This window comes from Felis catus, chromosome D3 (genome assembly GCF_018350175.1).
Source record: "Felis catus isolate Fca126 chromosome D3, F.catus_Fca126_mat1.0, whole genome shotgun sequence".
Taxonomy (NCBI): domain Eukaryota; kingdom Metazoa; phylum Chordata; class Mammalia; order Carnivora; family Felidae; genus Felis; species Felis catus.
Window position 1 is genome coordinate 64277339 of NC_058379.1, and position 14557 is coordinate 64291895.

Genomic DNA, 14557 nt, shown 5'->3' on the forward strand with positions numbered 1-14557 from the left:
CTGCAATGCATATAGAGATAGCTCTCCTAAAGATATGTCTATGCCATATTCCCCAGAAACTGTGAATGTGATCTTATTTGGAAAATGGGCCTTGGCAGATGCAATTAAGCTAGGGACCTTGAGATGAGATAATCCTGGATCATTCGAGTGTGTCCTAAACCCAATGACAAGTGTCTTTATGAAAGACAGAGGAAGATTTAACACAGATAGAAGAGGAGAAGAAACAGAAAGAGGATATGGCCATATGAAGATGGAGGCAGAGACTATAGTTGCTATAGGCTAAATTGTGACCCCCCCCCCCCCAAATTGATATGTTGAAGCCATAATGTCCAGCATTCAGAATATGACAGCATTTGGAGTTAAAGCCTTTAAAGGGATAATTAAGGTTAAATGAGATCATTATGGTGAGCCCTAATCCAATGACTGGCGTCCTTACAAAAAGAGGAGATTAGGATATAGGCACACATAGAGGGAAGACCATGTGAAGACAGAGGGAAAAGACCACCATCCGCTAGCCAAAAAGGGCTCCAAACGAAACCAACTGCTGACACCTTCATCTTAGATTTCTAGCCTCCAGAACTATAAGGAAATAAATTTCTGTTATTTAAGCCACCCTGTCTGCAGTACTTTGTTATGGCAGCCTTAGCAAACAAATAGAATAGTGATGCCAAGAAACATCTGGAGCCACCAAATACCAAATGCTGAAAGAGGCATGGCTGGATTTTCTCCTAGAGACTTCAGAGGGAGTGTAGTTCTTCATTTTGGACTTCTGGCCTCCAGAACTGTGAGAGGATAAATGTTGCTGTTGTTTTAAATGACCAAGTTTGTTGTAATTTATTACTGTGGCCCTAGGAACCTAATACAACATTTCTTTTAGCAAGAAAATTCAGATGGTTTTAAGTGCCTATGTTTATTATTTTGAGGCATAGTCCATAGAAGATGATGAGCAAAAAGCCTCTGAGCAAAGCTGAAGCTAGAGAGGAAGATTAGAAGTCTTATTCAGGGCTTCTGCCCTCAACCTCTTTCTGTCCCCAGCTTCACAGTGCTTACAAACAAATGAAACTGTAACAACAAAAACAGAACACTAAGTGCCCATGTATTTTCCTCTGGAGATTTATAATACTGAAATGAAAATGTCCTCAAAATAGACTCCACTGGGTCTGTAATAGTGGTGATCATTTTTCATTAGCATTGCATGTTTGGTTATACAAAGCACTTTCCAAAATATTGCATTTGATTCAGTCTGTTTGCTTCTCCATTTCAAACCATTATTTCTTTTAAACCATTATTTCAAACCATTATTTCTAGAGCAGTTCTGAAAGAGTTCTGCTCCAGTTATTCCAGTTATGATACAGTCCACCCCACTGTGTTCTAGGCTCATCTCCAATGTCACTTTCTCCATGGAGGCTTCCATGGAGATCCCATTGTGCCTTTAAAAACATTTTATTCAATTATTTCATTCTACATTTTGTGTTCTCTAGAACATGAGATTTGAGAGCAGGAAATACATCTTACACATCAAAGTTACAAAAACACTGTTTCTGTTTGTTCTTTGTAGCAGGAACTCAACAAATATTTTTGAATGAATGTATTTATTTTTTTCTATATTCTTGTGATTTCAGTGAGACAGATATTCAAATTTTAGAAATTGAGCCAGAAAAATTACATGATTAGCCCAGAGAAATTAAGTTAGTGCAGTAGTTAGAATTATGCCATCATCATCTTTGTTCTTTTTTTTTCTACAGACTGCTTATCTGTGGGTCATAGAAAGACAAGATGGATTTTACTGCAAAAAGGTAATGGCTCAATAAGCATTAAAGCTATTGGCATAATATTTTCATGGCAGTCTCTGCTTCCTGGCAGCAGGGACCTTTAAAAAAGTACAGTTAAAAGAAAAGGCAATTTGTAAGTAGATATAACAGATGACAAAATAAACAAAGACAGCACTATAAAAGATGAAAGGGGGATATTTCTGGGAGATAATAAACTGTTTCTGCTCTTCATTTTAAGAGCAATTCTTAATTAGAAACTTTTGCCAAATTTAGTAATGGTATGAAGGGTATAAGGGGAGGAAAAATAATTTTCCCTCTACCCTTCTAAGTTCTTGCTGAGACCCCTGTAATAAAAAGAGAAATTAACAAGAAAAAAAAACAAACGTTTATTAACATGTATGTATAGCTCACATATACCTGAGGGACACCCAGAAAAAATGAATTAAACTTCCTAAGATGGCCCCACCTACCACCTTATATGCCATATTAAACTAAAGACAAAAGAAAAATGATGTGTGTGGAGGGGGGCAGAATTCTGGGAGGTTACTAGGAAAAGCAAATTAAATAAAGGCAAAGATTGTTATGCAGATTTAAGTCTGTGCTTTTCCACTGATAAGATTTTATTATGATTTAGAGTCATCCTCCTCATCCTGGTGCTTAAAGGGAGGCACTTACAAACGGAGCTTTCCTTTATAAATGTAAATTTCTCTTACAAACCTGTAACTTCTAGTCTGTTTTCAGAACTTCTCCTGTCTTCAGTTTCTTGAAATAATCAGGTCAAAATAGGGGCGCCTGGATGGCTCAGTTGGTTGAGCATCATCTGACTCTTGATTTCAGCTCAGGTCATGATCTCACGGTTTGTGAGTTCTAACCCTGCATCAGGCTCCATGCTGACAGCACAGAGCCTGCTTGGGATTCTCTCTCCCACTCTCTCTGCCCCTCCTCTGCTCACTCTCTCTCTTTCTTTTAAAACAAATAAGTAAACTTAAAAAAATAATGATCTGCTCAAAATAATTCTTATTCTAAAGAGGCATATTTTGGGGTGGCATTTTCTGCTCTTCTTCAGGGCAAATATATTTCATTCAAACAAGAGAACTCTTTTTCTCTTATTTTGTCAGTGAAGTAATTTGTAAACTAGCAACTTCTTTCTCAAGTCAGTACTTATAATTTCAGTGCACAGAAGTGAACCACACTCATGAATGTGCACATATACAAAATGCACACTATAAACTTACACTGACACAGTTGGAGAGTATCTCAGAGAAGTGCGGTTCCCATACTGCAGGTAAGAAGGAAGGAGAGTAAAGGCATTGCTTTTAGAATTAAACTTAAACTTCATGGTTTTCTGGAATTGATTGAATAAGGTTATTCATAAAGCATAAAGACATGGGAAAGATTTTTTTTTTTAAGTTCTGGGATGGGAAAAGATTAGGAAAAAAATCAATGAATTACTATTCCAATAGCAGTAGCCTCAGGCAAGATTAAGTCACAGGTAACAATTTATCTACTATATAACCACACCTACTCTTCAGCCAGGTTGGATCCTAAGTTTCTTCTAGAGGTCAAAGATGTCTAGCCTATCTGCCTCATTGGGCTTTCAGAGTGTTTGAAATGTCCAATATACAGCATGTATGCTTGCATTCATGACAAATATGTGTCTCCCGTACAGGCACCTTACTCTGTTTTCTCTACGCAGAGTTTCAGAGCAGCCCAGGGAGACTGCAGGCAAGATGAGATGGTGCAACTCATTAACAAACATCTAATAACAAAGTCACACACACACATAAACACACACACACAAAATCTAATTAGCAAGGTTACCTCTGGAGCAGCAGCCCCATGGAAGTAAACACAAGGTTGCATTTGTTTTCTGCCTAGAACCATGTTTTTTCCATTTCCCTTAGTATTAAAAAAAATGCACTCTTCCTTCCAAATTATGTCCTCACTTACATCACTGTTCCTTATGTTTCCCAGACCCTGGGATTCTTCTCAGTGCATGGAGGGAGTAACCAGAGACATAATACTTTGACTTCAGGGCTGCCCCCATTAAAAGCACCCTCCTGGGAATCCACAGGCTGGGACTGCACACAGAAGCCACTTTGGGAGTGGGGTGGCCTGATGGTTGTTTCATAGCACAGAGCAATAGATCCCAACTGTTGAAGAAGGCAGTGAGGGCTGGGTTTGGGAACCGCTCACCCCATCCCAACTGAACCAGCAGGGGAGGCAGGAGCTGTGGAATGCAATTACATGGATTGGAATTTGGCCAGCCCACCGGGGTGAAATGGCACAGCAGCGCCTGCATCCCTCTGTTTGCTGGGCTGAAGGAGTTTACACGTCATTTACAATATACAAGAGAAGCTTCCACAGGCAGCTGTGTTTGGCCCTTAAGAGTCCGCAATAGAGGAAACTGGATTTTGCTTACTTATGAAATTCAAACTGCAGGAAACATGAAGGCTTTCCATTCTAACTCCTCAGTTAGGAATGAAGTTACCCACACAAGGTCACACAGCTGAGATGTAGAGTGTTTGAGGTTAGATTTCAAGAATTTCAATTTTAGGTCCTATCATTTTTCCACTGTCCCTTACTATAAACTGTAATTTGAGCACTTAAAAAATATATAACTCATTAGGAAGTTGGGCAGTCCTGGCATTAATATGAGTGGGTTTTTACTACCCTGCCTGTCTTTTCCATAATTTTGAAATGAGGGTAATGTCTACCTCGCTAGAAGCCTGGTTTAACTATTACACTTCTACCAGAAGACCAGGGAAAATCATTACAATCTGGGGGTAAACAAAGATTTCTGAGGTCACAGCACAAACTATAAAGGAAAACAATTAATAAATTGCACTTCTTCAGAATTAAAACTCTTTACTCTTTTCATTACAAAAATGAAAAGGCTAATCACAGCCCAGGAGAAAATATTTGCAATGCATATAACTGACAGAGAACTTGCATTCAGAATTTATAAATAACTCTTAACAATTCGATTATACAAAAACAAAGAGCCTGACAAAAATAAATGGACAAAGGACTTTAACTGACACTTCAGAAAAGATGTACTTCTGGCCAATAAGTACATGAAAAGATGCTCAACATGACTGGTCATGGGCAAATGAAAATTAAACCCAGAATGAGATACCTATTTTATACCAATTAGAATGTCTGAAATTAAGGTGTATAATACCCAATGTTGGTGAGGGTATGGAGTTCCCAGAACCCATAATATTTCAGGTAGGAGTGAGATGTTAAAAAACAAGCAAACTAACAAGTTTAGAAAATAGTTTGGCATTTTCTTACAAAGCTAAATATTTGTCTATCCTAGAGCTTTCACTCATAGGTATTTAGCTGTTATGTTTCCATAACATACACACAAAAAAATCTTATACATGAATGTTCAAAGCGGGTTCATTTATAATAACCAAAACATAAGGCAACCCAAATGTCATGAGTTGTGGCATATTCTATGTGGTGCAGCTTTCTTAGCAATAAAAATGAACAAACTGTAGCTACACATAATATGGCTGAATCTAAATATTGGTTTGAGTGAAAGAAGCCAGGTACAACAAGTGATTCCATTACATAAAGTTTTAAAGTAGACAAAATAAATGTATGAAAAATAAATCAGTGGTTGCCTGGGACGAACTGGAGTAGTTGGGATTAACTGTAAAGGGGTAAAAGGAAATGTTTTAGCATGATATAATTATTTAATATCTTTGTTAGGGGAGTAGTCATACTTGTCACATTTGGTATTGAGACTTTACATATATATATATGTGTGTGTGTGTGTGTGTGTGTGTGTGTGTGTGTGTGTGTGTGTATCATGGAACTACATAGGAAAACTGGACAGTTATGTGCAAAAGAATGAACCTGGATCCCTTCCTTACATCATACACAGAAACAAACTCAAAATGGATCAAAGACCTAAAGGTGAGGCCCTAAACCATAAAAATCTTAGAAGAGAGCGCTAGCAGGGGCACCTGGGTGGTTCAGTCAGTTAAGCATCCAACTTTGTCTCAGGTCATGATCTCACAGTTCATGGGTTCAAGCCCCCCATCGGACTCTGCACTGGTGGTGCAGAGTCTGCTTGGGATTCTCTTTCTCTACCCCCTCCCCATTTGTGTGCATGCTCTCTCTCTCAAAATGAATAAAAAAAAAGAGGAAGAGAGCCCTGGCAATGGCCATAGCAACATTTTGCTAGATGTGTCTCCTGAGGCAAGAGAAATAAAAGCAAAAATAAACTATTGGGACTACATCAAAATTAAAAGCTTCTGTACAGCAAAGGAAGCAATCAACAAAACTCAAAGACAACCTACTTAATGGGAGAAGATATTTGAATGTATCATATCTGATTAAGGCTTAGTATCCAAAATATATAAAGAACTGATACAACTCGATCCAATAAAATATAGACAGAACACATGAACAGACATTTCTCCAAAGAAGATATCCAGGTGGCCAACAGACAGATTAAAAGATGTACAGCATCACTCATTATCAGGGAAATGCAAATTAAAAAACCACCTCACACCTGTCAGAATGGCTAAAATTTAAAAAAATGCAAGAAACCACAAGTGTTGGTGAGGATGTGGAGAAAAGGAACCATTGTGCACTGTTGGTGGGAATGTAAACTGGTGCAGCCACTGTGGAAAACAGTATGGAGTTTCCTCAAAAAAATTAAGAAGAGAGTTACCACCGTATCATCCAGTAATTCTACTACTGGGCATTTACCCAAAGAATATAAAAACATTAATGTGAAAAGATATATGCACCCCCATGTTTATTTCAGCATTATTTACAATAGCCAAATTATGGAAGCAATCCAAGTGACCATCAATAAATGAATAGATAAAGAAGAGGTAGTATACATATACACAATGGAATATTTTATTCAGCATACAAAAGAGTGAACTCTTGCCATTTGCAGCAAGGATGGATCTAGAAGGTATAATGTTAAGTGAATTAAGTCAATCAGAGAAAGACAAATACCATATGATTCCACTCATGTGAAATTTAAGAAACAAACAAAAAGAGTCAAACAAACAAAAAGACTCTTAAAGAATAGACTGAGGGCTACCAGAGGGGAGGTGGGTGGAGGGATGACTGAAATAGGTGAAGGGCATTAAAAGTACACTTACTGTGGTGTGAGCACTGAGTAATGTATAGAATTGTCAAATCACTCTCTTGTACACTTGAAACTACTGTAACACTATTAATAATACTGGAATAAAAATAATTGGGGAGATTTTGGCAACCAAAAAAAATAAAGAAAGAAAAATGTTAAATCAATTCTAGGAGTCTATAAATTGGCTTTCATTTAGAAGGAACTTCATGTTGATGCAAACATGAATGAAGCTGGAAGATATACTAAGTGAAATACGCAAGGCACAGAAAGGAAAATACCTGCATGATCTCATAGGTAGAATCTAAAAAACCACAGAAGCAGTAGAATGGTGGTTACCAGGGGCTGAGAGATGGAGGACAAATGGAAAGATACTGGTCAAGGGTACAAAGTTGAAGTTATATGGGATAAATAAGTCTAGAGATCTAACGAACAGCACAAGTACTACAGTTAATAATACTGTATTGAATATTAGACATAAGCTAAGAGAGATTTCAGATTTCATTACACACAAAACAATAACTGTATGACATACACAAAAATAACTATAGGAAAAGACATGCTAATTAGCTCAACTGTAGTAGTAATAATTTTACTATATATATATCAAATTATGTTGTATAACTTAAATACATTTAATTTCATTTTATAAATAATTAAAAATATTTTTAAAATTCATGGAACTATACCCTTAAGGTGCCTGCACTTGATTGTATGTGAATTAGGACTCAAATAATCATTTAAAACGTCAATGTGGGGTACCTGGGTGACTCAGTCAGTTAAGTGTCCAACTTTGGGCTCAGGTCATGATCTCATGTTTGTGGGTTTGAGCCCTACATCAGGCTCTGTGCTGACAGTGTGGAGTCTGCTTTGGATCCTCTGTCTCCTTCTCTCTGTGGCCCTCCCCTACTCTCTCTCTCTCTCTCTCTCTCTCTCTGTCTCTCTCTCAAAAACAAACATTAAAAATAAAAATAAAAAATAATTATAACTAACTGAATGAATGAAGTCAATGTAATGGTTTCATCTGTGACCATGACTGTGACACATGGGGTTTTAATGACATTGGTTCTGTTATAGTCTTTAAAATGGATGGTCAGCTCATGACTGCAAGTTTATTATCATGCTTCATAAAATATACAGAGCATTTATAATTTGTTATGTACTAAATGTTACATAATAAAATTTTTAAAGAAACTAAAAAATAAATTAGCCAAGTTACCATATATAAAGTGCTGATCAAAGTTGCCAGACTTTATAGAATGATTACTATGTGTTAATCTTTTATAAGCTTTATTTTATTCAATCTTTGTACAAATGTGTAGGATAGTTTTAGTATTATAATTATAAATATAAACACTGATCATCAAAATGTTGAGCCAGTTCCCCAATATAGCACAGTTAGTCAAAAGTGGATCCAGGTCTAACATGTTCTTCCTTTTACCCCAGCATGCTCTTGCTGCTTCTATTGCTTGACTCAACACATGTCAGTTCAGCCCTCTCTATATACATTCTCTGGGGATTTTTTATTTAGTTTGTTTATTTAAACAATCTCTACACCAAATGTGGGCTCGAACTCATGACCCCAAGATCAAGATGAAGCTCCACCAACTGAGCCAGTCAAGCACCCCCTGCATTCCCTGCTTTTTCAGGGCCAAAAGTCTATAACACCTCTCCCCACTTTTGTGCAGTACCCACTGTGTAGCCACACTCATTTACTTGTGTTCTCTTGGTCATGGCTACCTTCTGCTTCAGACACTTTTATTTCATGCTCAGACTGTTCCGATCGTACTCTTCCTGTTTTCACATTTCCCTTTCTCAAATTTATTCCACATTTTATTCATATATAATTCTTATGCGCAGCAAGCTGATCACAAATATAAACTGGCTTTCAAATTCCTGAAAGATAAAATGCTCTTCTAATTCAAGCTTTCATAGGCCCTGCAATGGAATCCAAGCCAGGATTGCCTTATGATATATACACATTATGCCCCAATGTCTGCAAGGATACTCCAGACAGATCTCATGCTGTCCCTTTTGTATGCCTTTTCTCTTGTTGCCCTTCTGGAGAACTCTGCCTTTCTTTTTTCTGGATCCTTCTGTCATTCAGTTCTGAAGTTACCTCCTCATTGAAGCTTCTCTGACCACCCAAAACAAACCCATCCTCTTTAGTTTTTGTGCTTTACTACATTTAAACCATCCTCTCATTCTTTTATCTGTTTATAACATCTCTTAAGTTTCTACTCTGGGCCATCTCAGATGTGCAGTGTGGGACTTGAGTAGTGAATGACGTCTTGCTATCATGAAGTAATATTGTATTCTTGCATCTGTGCTGGTCTTATTCCTCAAAGTCAATTATAAGCATTTTGATGACTGGGATCTTATTTCAAGCCTGCATCACTTAATAGATATAATTCATGTTCACAATACATAGTTAAAGAGGGCAATCCAAAATGAATGATCATTTATCCTATTTTTAATACTCAAGTTTTACATGTATTTATCCGATACACTATAAATGAAGAGAACTACTTGAAGGCTATTGTGAAAATTTAAATAGTGGTTTTCCCTGGATGTGGGGGTCTTAAGAGATTTAACATATAGTAAATATTTAAAAGAATGAAGTAAAAAAAAAAAAGAAAAGAAAAAGAAGAATCTCATAGTGTTTGAGATCCTTATATTGTGCTTTTTGAGTTCCCCTGAACTTAAGAAAATGGCCACTTATCTAAAGGAAAATTTAATCTACTTAATAGCATAGGACTTGCCATTTGCCCTATTATCTAGTTTTCCTTGCTGTAAAGTCACGGGGCTAAGATAATACTTTACTCTCCCTACCTCATGAAGCCATAGTTAGTGATTGGTAAAATGCCATGATTTAATATACAGTAAAATGACATTGGGCAGGGGACATTATTAGGATATATAATAAATCTTATTGTCATTAATGAACAAGTAAGCTGAAATATAATAACATCTTGTATAAAAGGGTAGATACTGATCATTTTATAAAAATTATTGTGATGCCTGAGTGGCTCAGTTGGTTAAGTGTTTGACTCTTGATTTCAGCTCAGGTCTTGATCTTATAGTTACTGAGATTGAACTTTGCATCAGGCTCTGCACTGAGAATGCGGGGCCTGCTTGGGATTCACTCTCTCCCTCTCTCTGCATCCCCTCTGTGTGCACTCTGAATGAATGAATGAATGAATGAATGAATAAACAAATTAAAAATATTCTTTCTATATGATTCAGTTGTCCTATTTTTGACAAGATAGAACAATTCTTAGGCTTTATTCTATATATAATGTAACAAATAGGTATGACTTTTGACAGAGAATAATTATTATCAGTAATGTAGGCTAAAGTGAAACAATGTTGTTGCAGAAATGACAATGCTCTTATAATGAGATGATACCATATTTATCTGAAGTATAAAATAAGTTATAATTATCATTACTATTGTAGGCAATATTAATCAATGACATTATTATTAAACAGAATGACATACAGAAAACTCATGGAGATTCATTATTACACCAGTGTACTTTGAAAACTTGGTCTTAAAAGAGATTTTCATCTTTCAATTTGCTACTTATGTGAGGGGAATTAATTGAATGGAGCAGCAGAACAGAGAATATAACTGACTGCAGGAGAGGTGGGAAGAGGTAGAAAGGGAGAGAGAAGATAAGTTCTGCAATCTAGGAAGTCTCCTAAATGAGGATTTAGGAGCCAGATCAAGATTCTGAACCACTTCTTTAAATGTTTTTGTTTGTTTTTTGTTTTGTTTTGTTTTGTTTTGCTTTTCTTTAGTACCCACTTTCTACTTTTCCCTTTGGTTAAACTAGCCCAATACCTTATAGCAAAATATTTCCATATTTTAGGTTCATCCCTTAGGACTGGAATATCCGCTGTATATCAAGTCATATCAAAGAAGCTGTATTTATACAAAGACACAGCATCTTCCATAATGTCTTATCTGAATAAGCAGATTAAGTAATGCGGTTCACACTTGAGACCAAGAATTGGCTGCTTAAAAGGTCAGGTCAAATCAGATAAGTACAGCCAATGGGATAGTTAATAGTAAGATATTGGGAATATAGTTCAAAATCAAGTGAGTTCTAAATAATGACAGAAGCTGAACTTTCTATGTTGATTTTAAGTGTCTAAAATATATTTGCTAAGCAAAAGATTTAGATTGGAATAGAACAGTGCAAAATATTAAGAAAACAGGAGGGTGGAGATAGGAAGAGGCAGAGGAGAAGGAAAAAGAGAACAAAAAGACAAAGAGGAACAAATGGAATAGATAGGAAAGTCATTTCCTAAGTCATAAATACCCAACATTTCTCAAAATATATTTTTATTTTTCCATGTATGTGGCCAACCCAAATTTCATATATTTTTTTCTGTAAACATCTAGGTAATGAAGTATTGGAAATATGAAACTTTAGGTTGCAGACCAAAAGACCACAAATTATCTGGATTGAGAAATAAATTTTCAATCACAAATGATACAGGTGCCCAAAACTAAAATTTTAATTACATAAAATTAAAATTATGTAAAATTAATTTTGCATCAATTAATTAAATTAATTATGTATTACATAATTATTGTATATGTATTACTATATATTGCATAAATTAATTTTATGTAATTAATTTAGTTATTACTTAAATTTAAAATTAAAACTGTTCAATTGTTTATTTTTTTGCGTATATGTACTATTGGTGCTGGAAAGAGCCTAGTTAATTAATTGCCAGATAGATTATGCTCTTTTTCTTTTCAATTTTTTTTTAATCTTTATTTGTTTTTGAGAGAGAGACAGAGTGTGAGTAGGGAAGGAGCAGAGAGAGAGGGAGACACAGAATCCGAAGCAGGCTCCAGGACCTGAGCTGTCAGCATAGAGCCCATGGGGCTTGAACTCACGAACCATTAATCATGACCTGAGCCGAAGTTGGCTCAACTGACTGAGCCACCCAGGTGACCCACATTATGCTCTTTTTGAAAGTACAGCCATGCTCTGATAACAGTCTCTATTTAAGAAACTATCAGATAAAAATAATTTTCCCAGTAGTTGTGATGAAAAAAAAATGAATGAGAAATAATTTCTCAAAGAGCTTACACTTCAGTTTAACAATTTTTCATTCATTCATTCACAGATTCATTCAAACATTCATTCATTTGCTCAATAACATTTTTTGAGCCCCCACTATGAGGCATGCCAGGGTTTACATACTGAACCAAACACGATCCATTCTGTCATAGAACTATATTCTCACAATATTATATTTCCTTTTCTTGGCACTGTAGTAGATGGGCTACTATTTGACTATAGGATTCAATGGGAACTCATAGGAGGGAACCAAATCAAATGTGGGGAGTCTGGAAGTCTCCTTGAATAAGAGGTTTCTGAAATGAAACCTATAGACAAAACATGGAAAAAATATTAATTCAACACAATTAGTGACTACTTCTGAGATAAGATAGTACAGATTCACTTTTCTCTGCTGTTCCACTTTAATTATAACTAATGCCCTAGAAATTATCAATAGACAAAAGGATGGAAAGCTAGAAAGAAGAAGACTTGAGAAACAACATGATGAAGTCCCTGAGTTTTCTCTTTACTTTCTATATACCCCCTGACCCAGTACCAATGAAGCCTGCAGCCCAGTGACTGACAACAGGTTTAAACAACAACAAACACGTCCAAGGAAAACCTGCTCTCTCTAGCCAAATAACTGGGAAAGGCAGTGTCCAAAAGAGACCTAGAGTGGAGTCCTGGTTCCTGCTTCACCAATGAGGCTCTGCAGGCATTCTTACACATTGGCAGCAGCAGAGACCCTGCCATGCAGCCCCAGCTCCACACCCGGCCTGCTGGGCAAACTGATCTACTACTGGTGGCAGTGGCAATGGCAGCAGTAGCAACAAAACCCCAGACTTTCCAAGCCTCCATGCCACTGATCCACAAAGGGTATGGCTAGGTGGTCCCATCTGCCTGTAGCAATGACAGCAGCAAAGAAGGATAATGTCTTGTATTTACTTAAATTTTTATTTCTGTTTTTATTTTTCCTTCTTGGCATTTTAAGATTTGTTCTCTTATCATTTCCTTTCTGGTTAAAGAACTGTCTTTAGCCATTTATTTATGATAGGTCTGCTTATGACAGATTCTCTTTTCCTTCTTTATTTCTGCTTTATTATCGAAGGATTGTTTTCATTGGATTAGGAATTCAGGGTTGGCAGGTGCTGGGTGTATTTTAGCGTTGAAAAATGTTGTGCCACTTCTTTCTGGCCTCTTTGGTTTCTGATGAGAAACCCTCTATCATTCCACTTGCTTTTCCTTTATGTAGAAGTTATTATTTCTCTCTTTTGTCTCTCTCTGCCTCTGTCTCTCTATCTCTCATTGGGTGTCTCTCTGTCTCTGTCTCCCTCTCTGTCTCTCTCTCTGCTTTTTAAATTTGTCTTTAGTTTTCAGAAGCTTGTGTATGTGTCTTGACATGGGTTTCTTTGAGTTTATCTTGTTTGAGATCACAGCTTCTTGAACCTGTAGGTTTACAGTTTTTGCTAAATTTACGAAGTTTTCTGTTTTTATTTCTTCAAGTAATTTTTTAGCCCTACACTCCTTCCCTCTTCTTCTGAGACTCTTGAGTACATGAATAGTGGAATTTTATTAAGGGCCTACCAATCTGTGTTCATTTTTTTTTCTCTATTTTCTCTTTGTTGTTCAGAATGGTTAATTTGTATTGTTTTATCTTCAAGTTCCTGCATTCTTTCCTTTGTCACATCCACTCTATTATTGAAAGTATATAATGAGTTTTCTATTTCAGTTATTGTGCTTTTGCATTCTAAACTTTTTATTATGTTATATTTTCTGTTTCATGAGGCTTTCTATTTTTAAATGTTTTTATGTTTTTAATTTTAGTGTGTGGGTTTTTTAGTCTTTGTCAGATAATTCTAACATCTGTGTCATCTCAGTGTTGCCTGTTGATTTTTTTCAATCATGTTGAGATTTTTCTGGTTCTCAGTATGACAAGTGATTTTCAATGGAAACCTGTACATGAGAGTACTGTGTTATGAGACTCTGGATCCTATTTAAACTTCTGTTTGAGCAAGATTTCTCTGAAACTTATGTAGTGGGGAAAGAAGTGGGGAAGTGTTGCTTCACTATTGCCAGGTAAGGGTAAGATGAGAGAGAGCCTTCTAGTTACTGTGGGGTGAGAATACCCAGTAGCTCTTCCAAATTCTTCTCTGGCTTGGAAGAGGCATAGTGCTTTGTTACTTTCCTCTCCATGGTCTTGGCACCACAGGGGCAGAGGAAGGAGGTCATAACCACCTGATGGGGAAAGAATGCCTTGGCCTCCCTAATCCTTTATTGGCCTTCTCTGACACCACCCAATAAGGTGGAGGTTGGGGTGACTCCTTATAGCCTGGTGAGTGTGCAGATCCAGGTTCCCCATGTGTCTTTTGTAGGAGTGAGTAGGGGTGGAGACCACTGATTTTGTTTTTTTGTTTTTTGTTTTTTATTTTTCCTGTGGTGTTTGACTGGAATAGAGTGATTTTTGTCTAAATATTTTATCTGCCTCTTTGCTGATCCCTAGCCTAGAGTGAGCAGACATTTACTAGAGTTGTTTGTTTGTTTGATTGTTTGCTTGTTGGTTTTAATCTGCTTACTTTGCC

General features: G+C 36.6%; 1 long non-coding RNA gene across 1 annotated transcript in view; it reads left to right on the forward strand.

Moving 5' to 3' along the window:
• Positions 1–14557, forward strand: part of LOC109493058 — a 202608-nt gene that overhangs the window by 33322 nt on the left and 154729 nt on the right. Inside the window, exon 2 of the long non-coding RNA XR_006588327.1 lies at positions 1746–1796. This is a non-coding gene — a long non-coding RNA (uncharacterized LOC109493058). The remainder of the gene's footprint in view (positions 1–1745; positions 1797–14557) is intronic.